At 36.8% G+C, this 18438-nt stretch overlaps 1 long non-coding RNA gene across 1 annotated transcript; it reads left to right on the forward strand.

The window, feature by feature from the left end:
- Positions 1-379: 379 nt before the first annotated feature.
- On the forward strand, positions 380-13708 carry LOC106873636 (uncharacterized). Its single transcript, XR_001409904.1, has 4 exons — positions 380-1330; positions 9273-9308; positions 12216-12358; positions 13508-13708. It is a non-coding gene; the product is annotated as an uncharacterized LOC106873636 (long non-coding RNA).
- The last annotated feature ends 4730 nt before the right edge of the window (positions 13709-18438 follow it).

Raw genomic sequence — 18438 nt, forward strand, 5'->3', positions numbered from 1 at the left:
CCTTCATTAAGTTATAACATTCTGAAATACACCAAATTGTAAATCCTGACCAATGGGTGTTGAGACATGCCTATGAATAAATGGTTTGTTTACTTTTTATTTCATGTTTTTCACTTTTTGCTAATGTACTTAGCAATTGCAGTGAAACATTTACATGAATGTTAATACAACTCTTTTCCCCCTTTGCATGCAGGAAAATAAAGTGATAACATTTAAATAAAAAAAGAAACTGAAAACGAAAGAAAAAGAAAAAAGGAAAAGAAATGAAAGTTGTTGATGCTGGTGGTGGCGGGGAGGCAAGCTGCAGAAGATGGAACAAACTTGATGCGGTGTGTTTTACGTTAGTGATAAATTTTGAAATTTCAAGTTTGAGTTACTATAACAACGACGCTGGTTTGTAGCAACATTCGGAGTTAACTTTGTTGTTTAACTTTTCGTAGTCTTCTTCAACTAATCAAAGGTATTAGCTGCGGAGCCTACTGGAATTTCTGTTGTTTAGTCGCTTTAAAAAGGAACAGTCCAAAGATATATATATATATAGCACGCACAGAATTTATGAATTTTGTTCAAGCAATATACGACTGACGGATTTCTGGGTGTGAAAGAAAATAACAAAAGCAGCAAATAGTCCACTCCTTAAAAACGTGACGAAAGAAATAGGAAAGTAAAAAACAACGAAACAAACTAAAATATATATTTTTCTTATGTCCTACAAATTATGTTGCTTATTTAATAAGAACCCAATTCCAAACATTGAAGTTAGAATTTCTAGCTACGACTAGAAACAAAACTTTTCGAATAAGTAGACGACTTGCTGATGGTTGAAGTGTGATGTCACCTTACAACAAGATGTTTTCTATCTGATTAAGAAAGAATTAATGATTTTGTTTGAATATTGATCCTGACATATTGCCTTTCTCTTTCTTTTCATTTGTATTCCTCTCCTATTCACAAGATCTTATAAAGGCTTCTCATTTTCACTTCTTCAATAATTATTAACATTTTTATTATTGTAAATACTCGGAAACACAGTTGAGTTAAGAAAGAAAAATAAATAAAGAATTCAGAAGTGATAAATCTTTTTAGTTCACAGAATTTCAACTAAATAAGTCTCTGACTTTTGTTAAGAGGTTTTCCACAGATAAAGGCCTGGATTTTATTTCCGAAGAGTAAATCAGAGAGAAAAGGTCCCAGAGAATCATAGAGACAAAGACAGACGAGCACGCGGATAAATTCCAGAATGATTCATCTAGCCCCGATATTGATGTTATTTTGGCAGTTTCTGACTTTGTTATTTATACTAACTGAAATCTTTATTAAACATTATGTGGTAAGTGTACATTTCTTTATTGGTGTGCTTGGTGATTAATGGTTTTTGTCGTGGTTGGTGTTGTTATTAAACCCCACTCCCGATCACCCTGGATTGAGGAGAAATATTAAAACCAGAGGTATTCTAGCCAATATCCAATGCATTTGTTCTTCCTTGTCTAAAACAGTGAAATGTGGTTTGCCATAGATTTGGCTGCTTTTTCTAGCAAATATTTGCAATCAAATATAGGCTCATCTGAAAATTGTTGTCAGTGTTGCTTACTTCCAGGCTTTTATTACGTCTTATTTGGTTTTTCGAATGGTTGTGAAGTTCATTTCAGCCCCAAAAAGACGAGATCCTATTCACAGGAGGTAAGCTTCTCCTCATCGCAGAAATAATCGTATCCATACTCGTACTTATTTAAAACCACTTTGAAAAGATTTTAGTGTCTTTTTTTTATTTTTACGTTATGAATTTGTTTTGCAAAATTCCTGATGTGAAACTGTGTTGAAACAGCTATTGTATTTCGGGACGGTTATTTTTTTTATTGCTAAATAAACACGCGCAGTGTATATTCGTTCTTCATTCGTTTATTATTGATCTTATTTTATCTTACGTTCATTGTCTGGATATCTTTCATCACACATCTGTCACCTCTTCAGCGGCTCTTCCATCCACGTGTATCTTTCTGTTCTGTTTAGTCCATTCTGTCTTTCTATGACGTGTATCCCTATCTGCCAGGTAAGGATTACACATCATGGATACACATCTGTCAGATAAGGATATACATCATAGAGAGACAAAATGGACTAAACAGAACAGGAGGATACACGTGGATGGAAGAGCCACTGAAGAGGTCACAAATGTGTGACGAAAGATTTCCAGACAATGGACATAAGATAAAATAAGAACAATAATAAACGAGTCAAGACTGAATATATACTGCGTGTGCTTATTTGGCAAGAAAAAATATAACGATATTTTTTTTACTTTTCTCAAATGTCTACAGGTCGCCTTAATCTTCCATCCGGTCTCCATACACGCAAGTGGATAGGTTTGTACTGCTGTATAGGGCTGTCTCGCTTAATTGGGTCCTGCTGTTGTTGCTCTTTTCTAAGGTCAAGCGTGTTGTGTGTCATGCTCTTTTGCTTTGTTGAAATGTCATCATTTGTTTTCATATTTTGCAATTCCTATGTGATCGTTAATATTTTGTGATATTAAGGCGGTGAGCTGGCAGAATCGTTAGCAAGCCGGGTAAAATTCTTAGCGACATTTCGTCTGTGTTTACGTTCTGAGTTCAAATTCTGCCGAGGTCGATTTTGTCTTTCATCCTTTCGGAGTCGATAAATTAGATACCAGTTGAATACTGAGGTCGATATAATCGACAATCCCTCTCTTCTGAAATTGCTGGTCTTCTGCCAAAATCTGAAACTAATATCTTGTGATATTCGTTTTAGTTAGATAATTATTTTGTTCAATGTAACTTCTTTTGAGCGCGGTCCCCGTGTAATGTGGAACTGAAATAAATCTGGAAATAATTTTAAAAACCTGACCTTGTCTAGCCGCGGTAGAGGATCCAAAATGTTCAATAAAAGTTGCTGTTTGAAATAATATCCAAATAACAAGTGAACTGCAATTAATATTCCTTTCTGTTATAAGCACAAAGACTGAAATTTTGGGAGAGAGGTTTAGACGATTACATTAAACCCAATATGTGACTGGTACTTATTTCAACGACTCCGAAAGAATGAAAGGCAAAGTGGACTTCGGCAAAATTTTAACTCAAAACTGCAAATAACTATAATAGCTTCTTAGCGTCTGATGAGAAGGACATTACAAGGATATTTTGCAATTTGTGTGTGGGAGTTTAAATATTTAAAAAAATGAGGGGAAGAAAATAAGAAAAGTATGCACAGTATACAAAATGTGAAACCATGAATGATGCCTCCAGCTTAGATAAATCAAGGGACTCCACAGATCCACGGTCTACCTGACCACGAAGTGCACAAACTCTCGCCGATCTCTTATTCTCTACTCTACAGTCGCATGCTTAGAGTAGTTCCTTTCGACCTGACCATTTTTGCCAGTCACCCACCTTTTGAAAAATTCGCTTGGGGAGAGCACATCGCTCTTCGCCCTCACTTTTCTTTTCAAGTGAAATATGAAAAAGTTGATGAGGGCCCGACCAAATAAAAAGGTATCTGTGCTTAACCCTGTCAGACTCGACAACCACACATTTTTCGCCATAGCTACCAAATAGTGGAATAATGCCTGTCCTACAGGGCGGTCTTCATGATGGACCCGGCCGATAGCCGAATTTGTTTTGCTCGCAACAACATCTGTTCAACATAACTGCACATGTGAACAATGCTCTGAATATTGCACGAGTGAGTGCAGTAGTTTTGTCTTACTGCACACATTTCGGACAGTTTCTCTTGGTGGCTCTTGCGCGCTTGCAGAGTTTATCTCGAACCAGTAGTGCCCTTAGGTAGCACTGCCAGGTCAAGGACTTTGGTAAGCTACGCAACATATTTCCTAACTAGAAATTCTTTTGAAACAATTCAGCTAGTTTGTCTTCGTCGATGCCTAGAGTTTCCCTGAGGTTACCTTTCTTATCATGATTATCGCTCTATATATTGCTAAAGTGCAACTTCTCTCGACTGCATTACTCGACTGGTAGATAGCAGATGTCAGGCGCCCAAATGATCTGCTCTTGACATATGACTGCTGCTTCATTAAACAAATAAGTTGCAGGAAAACTTGCATTAGAAACGGAGACCATACCTGTTCACCGTGGAGTAAACTCTGCAAGTGATGCAGCAGTTTTAGCGCGTGTCTGCACAGTAGCAGCCACAACAATCCGAGTCCGCTTTCCTGAGGGTGTTGGCAACAGATGAACCGCCTAACCACTGGGACGCGTCCCTTCTACAGGAAGCAGAGAAGTAGATGGTCCAATCTGGCCAAACGAGTCCTGGAGCAAGGCTCAATAGTTAGACTCTGAAAACGGGTCTGAAACCGGCCGCTTTTAGACCTGTTGCTAAGTAGTGACAGTCAGCCTATTAAAAGCTTTCGACTGATCGAAATAAATTAGTGCCCAACCAAAGTCAGATTTATTTCCCATTCTCTCTATGAAGGTTCACATGAAGTAGAAATGCTCTAGATGGATCTATCGGGGATCTCAGACATTTGTACTTCCTCAATCACTTCACTGACATCAAGTTCCAACGTATCTACTAACACCTTAGCCAAAATCTTAAGCCCTGCATTTAGCACGGTCATAGACCACAAATTCTCTTTAATGTCCTCTTTGTTGGCGTCCTTACTCAACAGCGTGAACACACCGTCATCTACAGTACAGGAAATTCTCTCATTTTGCAATCAGTTTCCGGTAGACGTTCGGTAGGAAGTCCCCAAACAAGTAAGGCATGAAACCATAAAAATCATAGTGCAGACCATTTAAACGAAGCGATTTGTCCTTGGCACAATCACTCACCACCACCTGTATCTCAGTTGCTATAATTAGCCTTGTACCTTATACCGAGAGCCGCTACAGATTGCTGAGGTAGGCACTGAAATCCATTGCCTTATTTGACCTGTCGCTTACTCCAAACAGTCGAGCAAAAATTGCTGTTGGAATGCCACATACATCTGCTTTGAATCGAATAGTACGCGCCCATATTGTTTCGTCAAATCGTGGCTTTGTTACCACATCGTACTTTACCAGCTGTGCCCACCGAAAGGCATTCATTCCGTCTTGTTTTATTGCTCGAGTACTATCTCTGGCAACGCAGTTTTTGTGTTTCGTATTGAAGAAACGGTTGAGGGTCATTCTTGCCGCTAGGACGTCAGTCACTTCTTCTAGCTTGCTATTTTGCTTCCTCTCTAATCTATTTCTCTCTCACACTAGCAATTTTCTAAATGCTTCCAACTTATATTTAATCGCTCCTCTTAAGGCCAGCCCATCACCTGTTGTTGACAATTGTCCCATTAAGTGATGCTTGACTAGCTTACTAATTTACCTCTGTAGCCCTTGCGCTCGGGGAAAGACTCATCCAGTAACTGGATGCTTGTCTATGAGTTCTTTCTAAGTCGACAGCGCAGATCACAAAATTTGTGGACTGTGTAACTGACCAGTTTAAAATACGCTATTTCTATTTGATAAACTGACGAACACTCTACTTGGTACGATCTGGGTGGCCTTTTGTGTGTGCTATTTGTACACGCTGGCACATTTGAGAGATTCAGTTGGTACCTATCAGACAGCTGAAAATGTATGAGTCTAACCGACACAATCCCATCGTGCGTCTAAAATGCAATTCCAGTTTCCTACTAGTAATAAGAAGTATGTCCCCTCAACGTTTCGTAGACGTCTAAAAACGTCTAGTCATCCTCCGGTGATCGCATAGATGGCTTCTAGTTTGAAGGTACTGTCTTTACTATCTTTTACATCCAAAATCACTGGCTAAAGGACTGGTTCCAGGATGATTATTTCTAGCTCTAAGCATAACGATTGTCAGAAAATCACGGCCACTCCAGTGTCCATTTCTCTCAGGCCTCAAGAGGAGTGTACCTTGTCAAAAATGGGATTGATTGCATGCATTTTAGAAATTCTGATCTCGATAAAGGCTACTATATCTATGTTTAGTGAGGCCGTTGAACAAGTTATCTTGCTTCAAAAGGGACATCAGAAAATGTAGCATTTGCACACCCTACTTTGAGTGACACCAATTTGCTTAAGAGAAAATAGGAGAATTTACTCTCCTTCGTCATTGAGAAGGCGGATAGTCAGTATCCTTTTCTAGAATCCCTTAAAAGGTCCTTGTAATAGAGTCTTGTTATAAAAATCTCAGTATTCCTTGAGAAATTTTCCAAGAGAGTACGTTAAATATCTCTTGACGTTTTTATTGATGATTAATCTGTCTTTAAGGATTTTAGGAATAACATTTTCTCAACTTCTCCTCTTGTTTCCGTTTAGTCTTTATATTTTTGTCCGTAGTCCTTCCGACCACTGTTCATTTTGTTTATAATGTTGAAATTGATGACTTTTTTGTGTGTTTGGTAGTTCGCTGTTGCTGTTGTTTTTTTGTTGTTGTTGAGCTTGAGGGTTTTCATGGTGTTTTGGGTAACATAGCAGGTTTGCTTCTTGTGAAGGTGATGGCAGTTTTGAGCATTGTTGCTTTCGAGAGAACATGAAAGAATTCTTCTTTGGAAAATTGGACCTCGTAGTGCATCCCTTAAAACTATAAATAATAACGTAAATATTAGGTTGAGAATCCCTTTCGGATAGAGAAAGTCGTTGTTTAGGTAGGGGTATTGGTAGATCAAAATGTTGTAATCTATCTATCTATCTATCTATCTATCTATCTATCTATCTATCTATCTATCTATCTATCTACCAACCTATCTGTCTGTCTGCCTACCTGCCTTGCCTGTATTTTATGTGACTGTCCGTCTGTCCGTCTAACCATCCACCTGCCTGTCGGCCTGCCTGCTGGTCTGTCTGTCTGTCTGTCTGTCTCTGTATGTGGATATATACATACATGCATGCATGCATGCATACATAGGAAACTACCGAATGGAAAATCACTGGGGAGAGGCCAGATAGTAGGTTACTCGTACAAGAATCTCACGATCTACAGGGAGATTCTCAGGAACATGTTGAAAAAAATAGACGCGAAGCTAGATATACTAAATTGGTTGACGGATTACTATTGTCCCTAAGAACAAAGAAACCCGTGTGGCAAAAAACTACAGAGCCATAGCATACTTGAACACTGAGTACATACTGCATACAGGTTGTCTGAATATGCTTCTCTAAGACCATTGCAAAACAAATGGTGTGATAACTGATGAACAGACAGGAGGAAAACGAAGAGCCTGGAGCTGTGCTGGACACCTCCTCATTAACAAAGTTATCTTGAAGAAAACTAAGTGACAGTAATCTCTTAACAATAATCTCTCAACAATACGGATAGACTACGAGAAGGCGTTCGACTCTGTTCTACGCTTATGAATGGTAGAATCATTACAATAGAACAAAGCACTGACAACTACTTCAGCAATACCTATGGTTACAAACAGAATTAAGTTATCAACAGGTATATTCCACGGTAATAGTTTATTTGCAATATTGTTTGTTAACAAAATGCCAAGGCTACATGATGGGATATGCCAAAAAAAAGATAAAATTAATATCACCAAGACATTTTTTGTTGATGATCTAAAGTTATATTCTGGTTACAAGAACAACATCAAAAGACAATTAGTCACAACATTCTCACTGGACATAGAAACAGTTTGGGCGAAATAAATGCTCATACATGACAGTCAACGAAGGAATGGTTATCGACCAGACAGAGAACGTATGAATCACTGGCTTATCTAATTTCCCTACCTCTTATGATAAAAACTATAAATATCTCGGAATCGATGATGCTGTGAGTAAAACCAGAATAAGAAAAGAGTTCTTCTGCAGACTCCGAAAAATATAAAACTCAGAGCTGCTTGTATTTAACAAGGCCTTTGCAGCACCAGTGCTCGTACTAACATTTGGAGTATTCGACTGGACAATTATTGAGATCCGCAGCCTGGGTACCAAAACTAGAAAAATACTGACCACCACTGGTATCAATAGCAGCACAGATATGATCTATGTGAAACGAAGAGATGGCAGCTGAAGCATAAAAGCATAATGTCAATCCAAATAGTCTTTCAATGTCACATTGTAATACTGAGACAACGACTGCTGAGCAGTAAAGAAAGAAATGAGTACATTCCATTCATACTCAATATGAAAACAATAAAATCTTCAGAGTAGGGTAAGAAGTGATGAGCAGATACAACTGACTCATGCCACTCAAAGGAGGCTAGACTGGCCTTTGTATCTATCATCGTACGTGAATTAGGCTACTTACCTACAGATTTACACAAAAACCTGGAAATACTAGGTTTTTCAAAGAAAGAACAAATTAAACTAAAGCGCTTTCTCCAAATCTGAAGTATTTGCAACACAAGGAAGATTTGTGTGACATTACAAAGATTCTCCCTCTTAGAGTCTTTAGATGAGCAGTCGCGCACTTTTGAGTGTGTGTTTCAATCAACACAACAATTCAATCACATCTTTGCAAACACCAGGAACTCTCTTAACTCAGAACGTTTTGTCACTTTGCTAGCGACCAGTTTGAACTCTCTCAAGAACTTGAATAAAACTCAAAAAGAAACGGCAGGAGGTGGTGGCGACCCCTGTTGTATTCTTTCGCCCCAACTTTCTTCCTGTTTCTTGAGTAAAAAGCTGCGATGGACTGGCGTCACGTCCAGCTCGGGGGAACACATACGCCATAGAAACCGGGAAACCGGGCCCATGAGCCTGGCTAAGCTTTGAAAGGGTGACGCTTTTTTTTGTTGTTTATATATCTGTGCGTATGTGCATGTGTGTGTGTGATTGAAACTGATAAAATAAATGCTATTTACAATAAATATTTGCAGTTTTATTTTGAATAAACTACCAGCGTGTTTAGAGCAAGACTTTTGAAAGATGTCCTCCTGCTTCACTGCCTCTGACCATCATTCACTCTCACTCCGTTTGTTGTTTGAGTCTTCTTTCGCTCTAGCATGACCGACGGGTCACATTGCGTTTTATTATATACAAGATAACAACGGAGCGAGCTGGCAGAATCGTTAGCACGCTGGACAAGAATGCCCAGCGGTACTAAGTCCGTCTTTACGTTCTGATTTCAAATTCCGCTGAGGTCGACTTTTCCTTTCAATCTTTTGGCGTTGATAAAATAAGTATCAGTTGAAAACTTGGGTCGATGTAATCAACTAGTCCTCTCGCCCGAAATTGCTGTCCTTGTGTCAAAATTTGAAATCAATAACTATAATAAATAACAATAAAAAAAAATATCGCTTCCAAAATCAAAATATATTATTAAATAAATATTATTATTTTTTTTATTTATTTAAGAATTGTCCCAATCCAAAGCGTGGTGGAAACCAACAGGTATGATATTTTATTTTAAAAAGAAATGGAATAAGTGGCTGAGAACCTTCCTGAGCCTGTTTGATGATGGATGTGTATGGTTATAGCTAAAGCGGCTAATGAAGTGCAACGGGTGGGGGGCGGAGGTTGGCATAAATTTAAAATGGAGAAGGATGAAAGTTTTGGTAAGGGGCGATTGTAGAAGAGTTTAGTGTTGAGTTTTAGAGAGTGGCAAGTGGTGGAAGTAAAGATAACATTTGTGGGTTTAAGTGGGAGCAGTACAGAGTCACTAAAATTCAGAGGAGCAGTAGCTGTTGTAGTAGAAGAATATAATCTTTATATACAAATTTATAAAGGTCACAAAAGTGACGGAGGGTACTGACCGGCACCAGCTATCGCTAGAAACAAGAGTTAGAACAACTCAAAAGCCACAAAGCGCTGTACTTAATGACTGACTAAGGGAGGTAAGCCTCCAGCGTACATAGTCGAATCGATCGATTTCAGATTTTGATTCATAGCATCAGCGACTCATAACACCTAGGGTTAAACTCAACTAGCTCTGTCAGTTGTATAAAAAAAACCGTTGAAAACCTGTGCTGATTTTCAAAACAGTAAAAGTGTAGACAACAAATTAAATGGGTGGCTTATTAGCAATTTGAATGTAAAGGCAAAATTAATAGAGATCACTAAAGTGACCAAAATTAATAGAGGTCACTAAAGTGACAGAGGGTAAAATTAATACTGGTCACTAAAGTGACCAGCACCAGTTATTGCTAGAAACAAGAGTTAAAACAACCCAAAAGCCACGATTAAGATGCTATGCACCAAAACCCGAAATCGTACAATTAATCGTATAATTAATTATTATAAACAGCTGGGCGCAATATAATACCACAAAGGAACATTCAATAATCACTGAATGTGACTAAGTGTGCTGAGACACCTACATAGACGCCTAGATTGTATTGTTGTATTGTTGGAAGTGCGCTGACAGGGGAAGAAAACTCCTAATGAGCGAAGCGAGAATCTATCGGACTACACGGTACGCTTCATCAGTGAAAGCCGCCCTATCGACTGGTGTTGGCTAATTCCGCTTGTCAGCATGTATGTATTTACCATAGAAATCTATGGATGATTTAGCGGAATGCCAATGCGTATACAAAAGATTAATAGGCGCAATATAACACCATAAAGGAACATTCAATTTCAATCGTCATTGAATAGGAAGAGAGAGAGAGAGAGAGAGAGAGAGAGAGAGAGAGAGAGAGAGAGAAAATCTATATAAGTGACATAATGATTTGGAAACTTAAGAAATGTCCGTAAGTAGCTGATATATTACATTGTGAGCATGATATGGTGAACCAATATAAAGTAGAATTGTATAATGAGCTGTTATAAAGTAGCGTCCTATAATAAACAATCGGAAAATGGAATTATATAATAAACAGTTATAGAGTTGTATAGGCGCAGGCGTGGTTTTGTGATAAGAAGCTTGCTTCCCAACCACATGGTTCCGGGTTCAGTCCTACTGCGTGGTACCTTGGGCGAGTGTCTTCTACTATAGCCTCGGACCAACTAAAGCCTTCCCAGCAAAAGAGAGCGATAGAATAAGTACCAGGCTTACAAAGAATACGTCCTGGGGTCGATTTCTTCGACTAAAAAGGTGGTGCTCCAGCATGGCCGCAGTCAAAATGACTGAAATAAATAAAGGAATAATAAAATAGACTAATAAAATAATAATAAAATAGAATAAGAAATTAATAATAATAAAATAAACAATTGTAAAGAAGCGTCCTATTATGAAGAATTATAGAGTACCATTGTACAGTAAACAATTATAAAGCAGATTTGTATAATAGACAATTAGAAATAGCAAGCTATAATGAACGCTTATAGAGTAGTGTTGTATGACAAATAATTATGAAATAGAATTATATAATAACAGATGGCCTTCAAAGAAGCGTTATTTAACTCTCTATATGAGATTCTTTCTCGAGACGAATACCTCAATTTCCAAGCTATCTTCAGTATATCGGCGTTAAGTATGATATACAGAATGCAGATACTTTAGTATAATGTACTTTAGTATAATGTACTTTAGCATAATGAACAGTTATAAAATTAGTATTGCATAATGAACGTTTATATATTAGCGTTGTATAATGAAGGGACATAAGATAGCATTGTATAACGAACGATTATGAAGCTTTAGTATGAAGATCATGTTGACTAATTGATAAGGACAAGGTCATTGGAACACTTTTGAAAATATGATAAAAGGAAAAATCTTTCTGGAATAAATGAATAAATGAGTGGAAATTGAACCGGTGAGTGTGTTATACCAAAGTACTATAACTGTCTCCAGACAGAACAAAATAAGAGAATTGAGTGAAGTATTTTTTTTTTTCTTTTGTTGACAACTGTTTCGTAATATATATCCAGGTACACTAACAACGCTGAAACGTCATATACACATACAAATATACATATAGATATATAATTTTGCTGTACCATAATGAATCAGATTGCACTTCAGAACATTTTATACGTCTCAGTTAAATGTTTCCTGACCATGAAATATTCTGATGAAATATTCGTCTATCGTGCCATCGCTGATAGCTCCGGGAGACGACTTTGTAACGTTTACCTTGACGATAACTCGAACTCGTACATATCACGTAACTGACACTGACTCCAACTGACACTGACTCCAACTGACACTGACTCCAACTGACACTGAGTACAACGACTCTACTACGACTGACCCCCACCAACGACTGACTGTCTGACTTTATGTGGCTGAGTCATACCACTTTCTTACGTGGGAAGGAGTATACCATTTTCACTACAACAGAAATATTGCCAATGAACTTTCCACTTTGTCATTAAATCATTAATAATCCGTACTCTGTATCCAATGTGCTCCAGGCAACGTAGAAAGCTGAAGTTTGAAGGGATAGCGATAAGATGCTTCTCGGTGATGCTGGATTTCCTTGGCATGCCTATGGTTAATAATGGAATGGCCTGTCTTATCTTCCAAATGGTAACGACAGAATCAACGATCTGATACAGTAAGTTATTCTAAAAATATCTTTGTTGTTTATTTATGTTCATTTTCTTTCTTTTCGGTTTCATTTATATTTAATATTCATTTATCTTTAATTGCTTCAGTCATTAGACAACGGCTGTATTGGGCACCGCCAAAATGTTTATCAAACAGGCTCGTCCTGTATTCGAACCCGGGACCTCTTGCACCCAAAGCATGTATCATACCCCTAGACCAGCGAGCATTGCTCAATATTGTGCAAAAGAGTAACATTTTTTCACTATGTCCTAAATTGAAACCATACTGAGGTTACACAGCTGGGTTACACAGCACAACGTTTTTAGTAGGCCCGAACATATATGAAGATTAAGAACAAAACTGAACTAAGTATGAAAAGTAGTTGGACTGAGGCATTGATGTATGACGGATCAACATGCGCAAAAACAATGACCTTGGTGGATCTGTTGGTGAGGTAGCTTTACCACCGTTTAAAAGTTTTCCATCTACTCCTGTGAACTTCACTCACTCAATAGTTCCATGTATGTGAAAAAATAGGGAGGTCAGAAACTGAAATGCGAATCAGAAGTAAATTGAATCTGAATTGCCGAATTATATATATATATATTTGCTGATATACTCGTAGATACTTAGAGGCAAATGGTTCCAGAAATTTGTTAATTGTATTGAGTAATGGCTCAGGTCGGGATTTTGATGGATCAGGTTTATGTGTCATTATATGTGTCGTAGAAGCAGTCTTTCACTGATTTGGAAATACACGAATCAAAAGTGAATCAAATGCGACAGAAGCGACATGTACATAGCTAATTCTTAAGAAATCTGGCAAGAATTTTACCGGGGGTGACGGGATGATCAACTTTCTGTTTCTTTGTATTATCTTCATTTACTCTTTTTTTTGCATCAAATATCACCTTCTGTGGTATTGTTATCAGAATACTGTCTGATCAATGAATAGATGACTTCTCTTTAGGAGTCTGGTAGAATGCAATGTCATAACCATTTACCTTAATGTATACGGCTGCATTATGTTTAACTATGGAATATAGAGAAGCCCTACACCAAGGAGGATAACATCCTATTCATCATAATTGTAATTTTATTTTGAATTTGATAAAAAAAAAAAAAATCCAAAAGACTACGTTTGGTTTATTTGCAGACATCCGAATAGGGAATCATCAGAATTCTGATAGCTTTTGGAGAATTTGGCTTCTTCGAGGAACAGAGAAAGTGGCTGGAGATGCTGGTGGACACAGACAAACTATTGGTTGCGCCTCGTGCTTATGTATCTTTGAAAGAATTCCGGATTCCAGCTGAAAAACAATTTCAAAATAAATAGCAAGTGGTACTAAAATTCAAATGTAATTTATTATCATTAATATAGTTATCATCGTTAATGTAGTAACTAAATGTTTAGTAGCATGCGCCTAAAATTCGAAGGATGTTTGTCACCGTGATAAGAGACATTCAACGACCTTTTCGGTTTTAATCTGAAGAGAAGTTTTGATATCATAGAAAATCTTCTCCAAAACCAGACTCTATATTAACGGGTCTAATAAATGTTCAGTATGTTCCTCTGAAAAACTATATCTCTTAAAGAATTAGAGAATCTCCAACGAATACATAATTTCCAGGGAGAAGATTTTTTTTGTATGTCCACATTTCAAGAAATGCATATTATCAGAATTTAAAAGTAAACCACAGGACACTTAGTAAACCATTAACGTCGTGTTGAAGTCGGCTTGGCATCGAACTGATTATCTCCCTTGTGTTTTTGTTCTTGTTTTCTTCCTTACCAGTGTCTCTTGTATAAACGGCATCTATTCAAAAGACAACTTTCAAACAGTCATGTTTTCAGCTTGTAAAAATGGCGAAATAAATTATTATTTCGACCAGGAAAATCTGGGTAGCTGTATTTAACAAGAATTTTAGTTTTTTTTATAATACTATCTTTATTCACTTAGCTGATCGAGTGCTTTTCTGCCCGTTGGAGCCTTACCACACACACACACACACACACACACACACACACACACACACACACACATTTATGTACATGTAAGTGAATTTGGTAGAGGGGCAGTGCAGAATCCTGTTGTGTATACATATATACATACATACGAGGTTGTGCTGAAGAGTTCCTGGCTTTGAGTAAAAGAAAATACAGGAGGTTCAGTCAACTATGATTTTATTCAACATATTCCCCTCTCACATTCACACACTTATTGCAGAGGTCCTTCAGTTTTTCGAATCTTTTCTGTTTGGTTGCTAGCGGCTGCCAGCGTCAATTTTCTGTTCGAATTGATTTCATATTCAGTGTAATGATACACTTTTATAAGATAATTAATGACATGCAAGTAATTTTTGCTATAAAACAATAAATAAAAAGTTATTAGTAATTAAAGTTTGAAAATTTTGGTAATTTTAGCCAATCGTAAACCACAAACACATTCGTGTCCGTTTTGATTGTAACTAGCTGAAACATGACGACTCTTTTGCCCGTTGCCATTGTAACAGTCTTTGAAATATCTGCGAGGAAACATGTGTTGACTGCGCTCTTGTTTACTTGATTCTTTTTGCCATTAAGCATTAAAGTGGTTGTGAAGTGTGCTAAAAATAACAGCTAAATAAGATTGTTTCGATAAATGTTTTAAATTGAAGTTTATTTGCCAACATCTCGCTTAAAGATTTAAGACTGTTTTTCTCTTTTAAATTAGCATAACCATTTATTTACAAGAAAGAAAATTACTGGAGACATAACACATGTTGTTTACAAATATTGACAACACGTGCTATTTTCAGGATGTTGATGACAAAATGTGCAGTCACGCATAAAATGACAGTCTCTAAATCCTGTTTCCTGACTGGGTGAAAATGATCAAACATTAAACCTCTATAACTTTTTTATAACATTTTTCTGGAAAAAATGAAATAACTCCAGCTGTTCAGTTTGAGCAAGTGGATTATTGTGCCAAATTAAAAAATTTTTGGTAAACTTTAACTTTTGGAGGCACTGGCAACCAAACAGAAAAGATCCAGTTTTCCTTAGCCCTGTAAAAGAACTTGGAAGGTTGGGTCTCCAGCCAGGCCTTTCGTGATACCCTTAATGCCAGGAAATTTTCAACAGCCCCTCGTATACACACACACACACACACACACACACACACACACACACACACACACACACACACACACACACATTAATAGCTCTCTCTCTCTATCTATCTATCTAACTATCTATCTATATATATATAGCGAGAGAGAGAGAGAGAGAGAGAGAGAGAAAGAGAGAGAGCAAGAGCGAGAGCGAGAGAAAGAGAGAGAGAGAAAGCGAAAGAGAGAGAGGGAGAGAGAGAGTTTATAAAGGGATTAGAATCTGAGCTGTGTTCCGAGGAAGCACATCTGCGAATAATCCCTATCAAATTTATATATGTGGATGGGTTATCTTTATGAAGATAACTATCCATACAAGTTGAAATTCCAGATCAACTATATTAGTCACTGAGTATGGATATATTGAAACAGAACTGGATTTATGGTATTTTATTGAAACAACTGTAGTTACAGTTGTTTCAATACAGCATGGGAAATACATTTATTGAACATAAATATTAACGAGAGTTAATATTTATCCTCATTTAAACGTGGATGTTCTGTTAGAACAAACTATACTGCGGTAAATACCACGGGAGAACCTCTCATATTGGCTTTTGGTGCAAAATGCACTCTTGTGGTGCGATATAAACAAGAGTGCATTTTGCACCAAAAAGCCAATATGAGAGTTTCTCTCTTGGTGACTAGCGCAGTAAATTTTGTTGTAATAGAACATCTATGTTCAAGTGGGGATAATTTTTTTTTTAATAAATATTAATATATATGAATTCATAATATAATGTACATTACATACATTTTTATAGTACCCCCTGTGCATTTCATCAGACTGAGTCTCAAAAACAATAGACTAAATACTTGGAATATCACTGTATACACAAAGGGTTGTTGAGTCTGATATATTTAACAAAGACTTTCTTTCACCTGACGACGTAGCTCAAATTTTGCATTATTTTGAACGGATTTTTTTTTTGCATTAATGCAGACATGTAAGTAATTTATTTATCATTAAATATGATAGTATAAATTGTTTTCATATTTTTGAGCTACGAAGCAATTTGTCGTGATTATAGGATTTTTCTTATTGTTAAATAAAAAAGGTTCATCAAAATATTTCTGTCATTTATGACTTTATACACTCCTTATCCGTTTCTCTTGTATATTACTATATATTCTATATGTTTTGTAGAATGATACATTAAGGAGTATTTTTCATGAGTACTACCGTATTACTTGAATCCGTATATTATGGCTCATAAATATATATATATATATATATATATATATATATATTTCTCAAGAAGGAAAATAGAGAAAATCACATTTTTGATTGGTGATTACACTTTACATTACCAATGATACCAGTATATTTAGATACAGAAAAAAAGGTATAAGATACATGCTAACACAACGTAAGCATGGCAATCCAAAATAAACTGAGTTCAAAGTAAACTAAGAAAATATCTCTAATAGATGAACGCATATAAAAAGAAAGTTAAGAAAAAATATTATATTCTAAGGAAAACCCGTTTAGTATTTAGCTTTTGATGACTTCAGATAAATATCGAAAGAATAAAAAATAAACATAAAATTCTACATCAAGACAATTAGAAACAGAAATTCTACGTTATGACAATTAGTTACCAATGTATTTAATATGCTAAAAATCTTTTAGAAAAATTATATAGATTGTAGGAAAAGCATTTATAATTAATGGGTTATTTACTATTGAAATATTTAAACATTTTTCTATATCTATTTTTTGTTTACTGTCAGTTTCGATGTTGTTGACGAGCGTACTTGGACCTGTATTAGAAGACTTTTCATTGACTTGGGCTGTCTTTTTCTCTTTATGACGGTGTTCGTTTGGAGGATTTGATCCATTCTAAAGTCCCTTTTTAGTAAAGGGATGTTCTGGAGGTTGGTGTCGAAGGCTTCATTGTTAAGAGGGTTGTGCGTGGATATGCATGGTAGGGCTTTTGGTTGTAAATCTTTAGTATGAGGAGTCTGAGTTTGTGGATGTTGAGTTGTAAGGCACGTTGAAAGCCTATATCAATTAGTGATGGTGGGTAGTCCCTGCTGATGAGTGTAGCCTTTATCTCATGTAGTTGTGTGTCTCTGGTGCTTGTATCAGATACTATTGCAGAAGTCCTTTTTGCCAGGTTGTAAGGGATATTCATTCTAGTGTGTCTGGGATGGCATGAGTTGAACGGCAGATATTGCTTGGAGTTTGTGGGCTTATAGTATATATCTGTTTCTATTTTGTTGTTGGATTTCTTAATGTGGATGTCGAGAAATGGAAGTTGTTAGTGGTTCTATTCCATCGTAAATTGAATGTTTATGTCAAGTCCATTCAGAAGTGCTTGACATTCTTTAAGTCTCTCAATACTTTCATGCCTAAGAATGTAACAGTCATCTGGATATCTTTTCTAGTTGTTTTCTGTGTACAGGGTGAATGGGTTTTCGTATTTTTCTAGTACCTCACGATAAAGTTTGATTTCTAGGTACCTCATGACTAGGTTAGCAAAGGAGGGGCCATTCGCGTGCCCATCGCAGTCCCCGATTTTTGTCGATTTCAAGATAAATTTTAGCCCTTCTGTGACGAATTCTTTTTTGATGTGGTGTGGTAGTTCATTGGAGTAATTCTCCAGCCAGAATTGGATTACCTCTATTCCTAGGCTGTGGGGGGGGGGGGATATTGGAATAGAAGTTAACTACATCAAAGGATACTAGTAGGGTGTTTTTATTTATTGTTTCAGGGAGGTGATTGAGCAGATCTAGGTCGTCCCTTATGTAGCTTTTGATATGCTTGAAGAATGGTTTTAAGAGGGTGTCTAAAAAGTTACTCCTCCCTCGGCTGCTCCTGCTTAAAGCATCAATTCTCTGTACTTATAAAACTATTCCTTCAGATTTACTGCCACCTACATACCAAGCATTCACAAAGGAAGAGAGAGAGAGAGAGAGAGAGAGAGAGAGAGG

The sequence above is a fragment of the Octopus bimaculoides genome, chromosome 5 (assembly GCF_001194135.2).
Source record: "Octopus bimaculoides isolate UCB-OBI-ISO-001 chromosome 5, ASM119413v2, whole genome shotgun sequence".
NCBI lineage: Eukaryota > Metazoa > Mollusca > Cephalopoda > Octopoda > Octopodidae > Octopus > Octopus bimaculoides.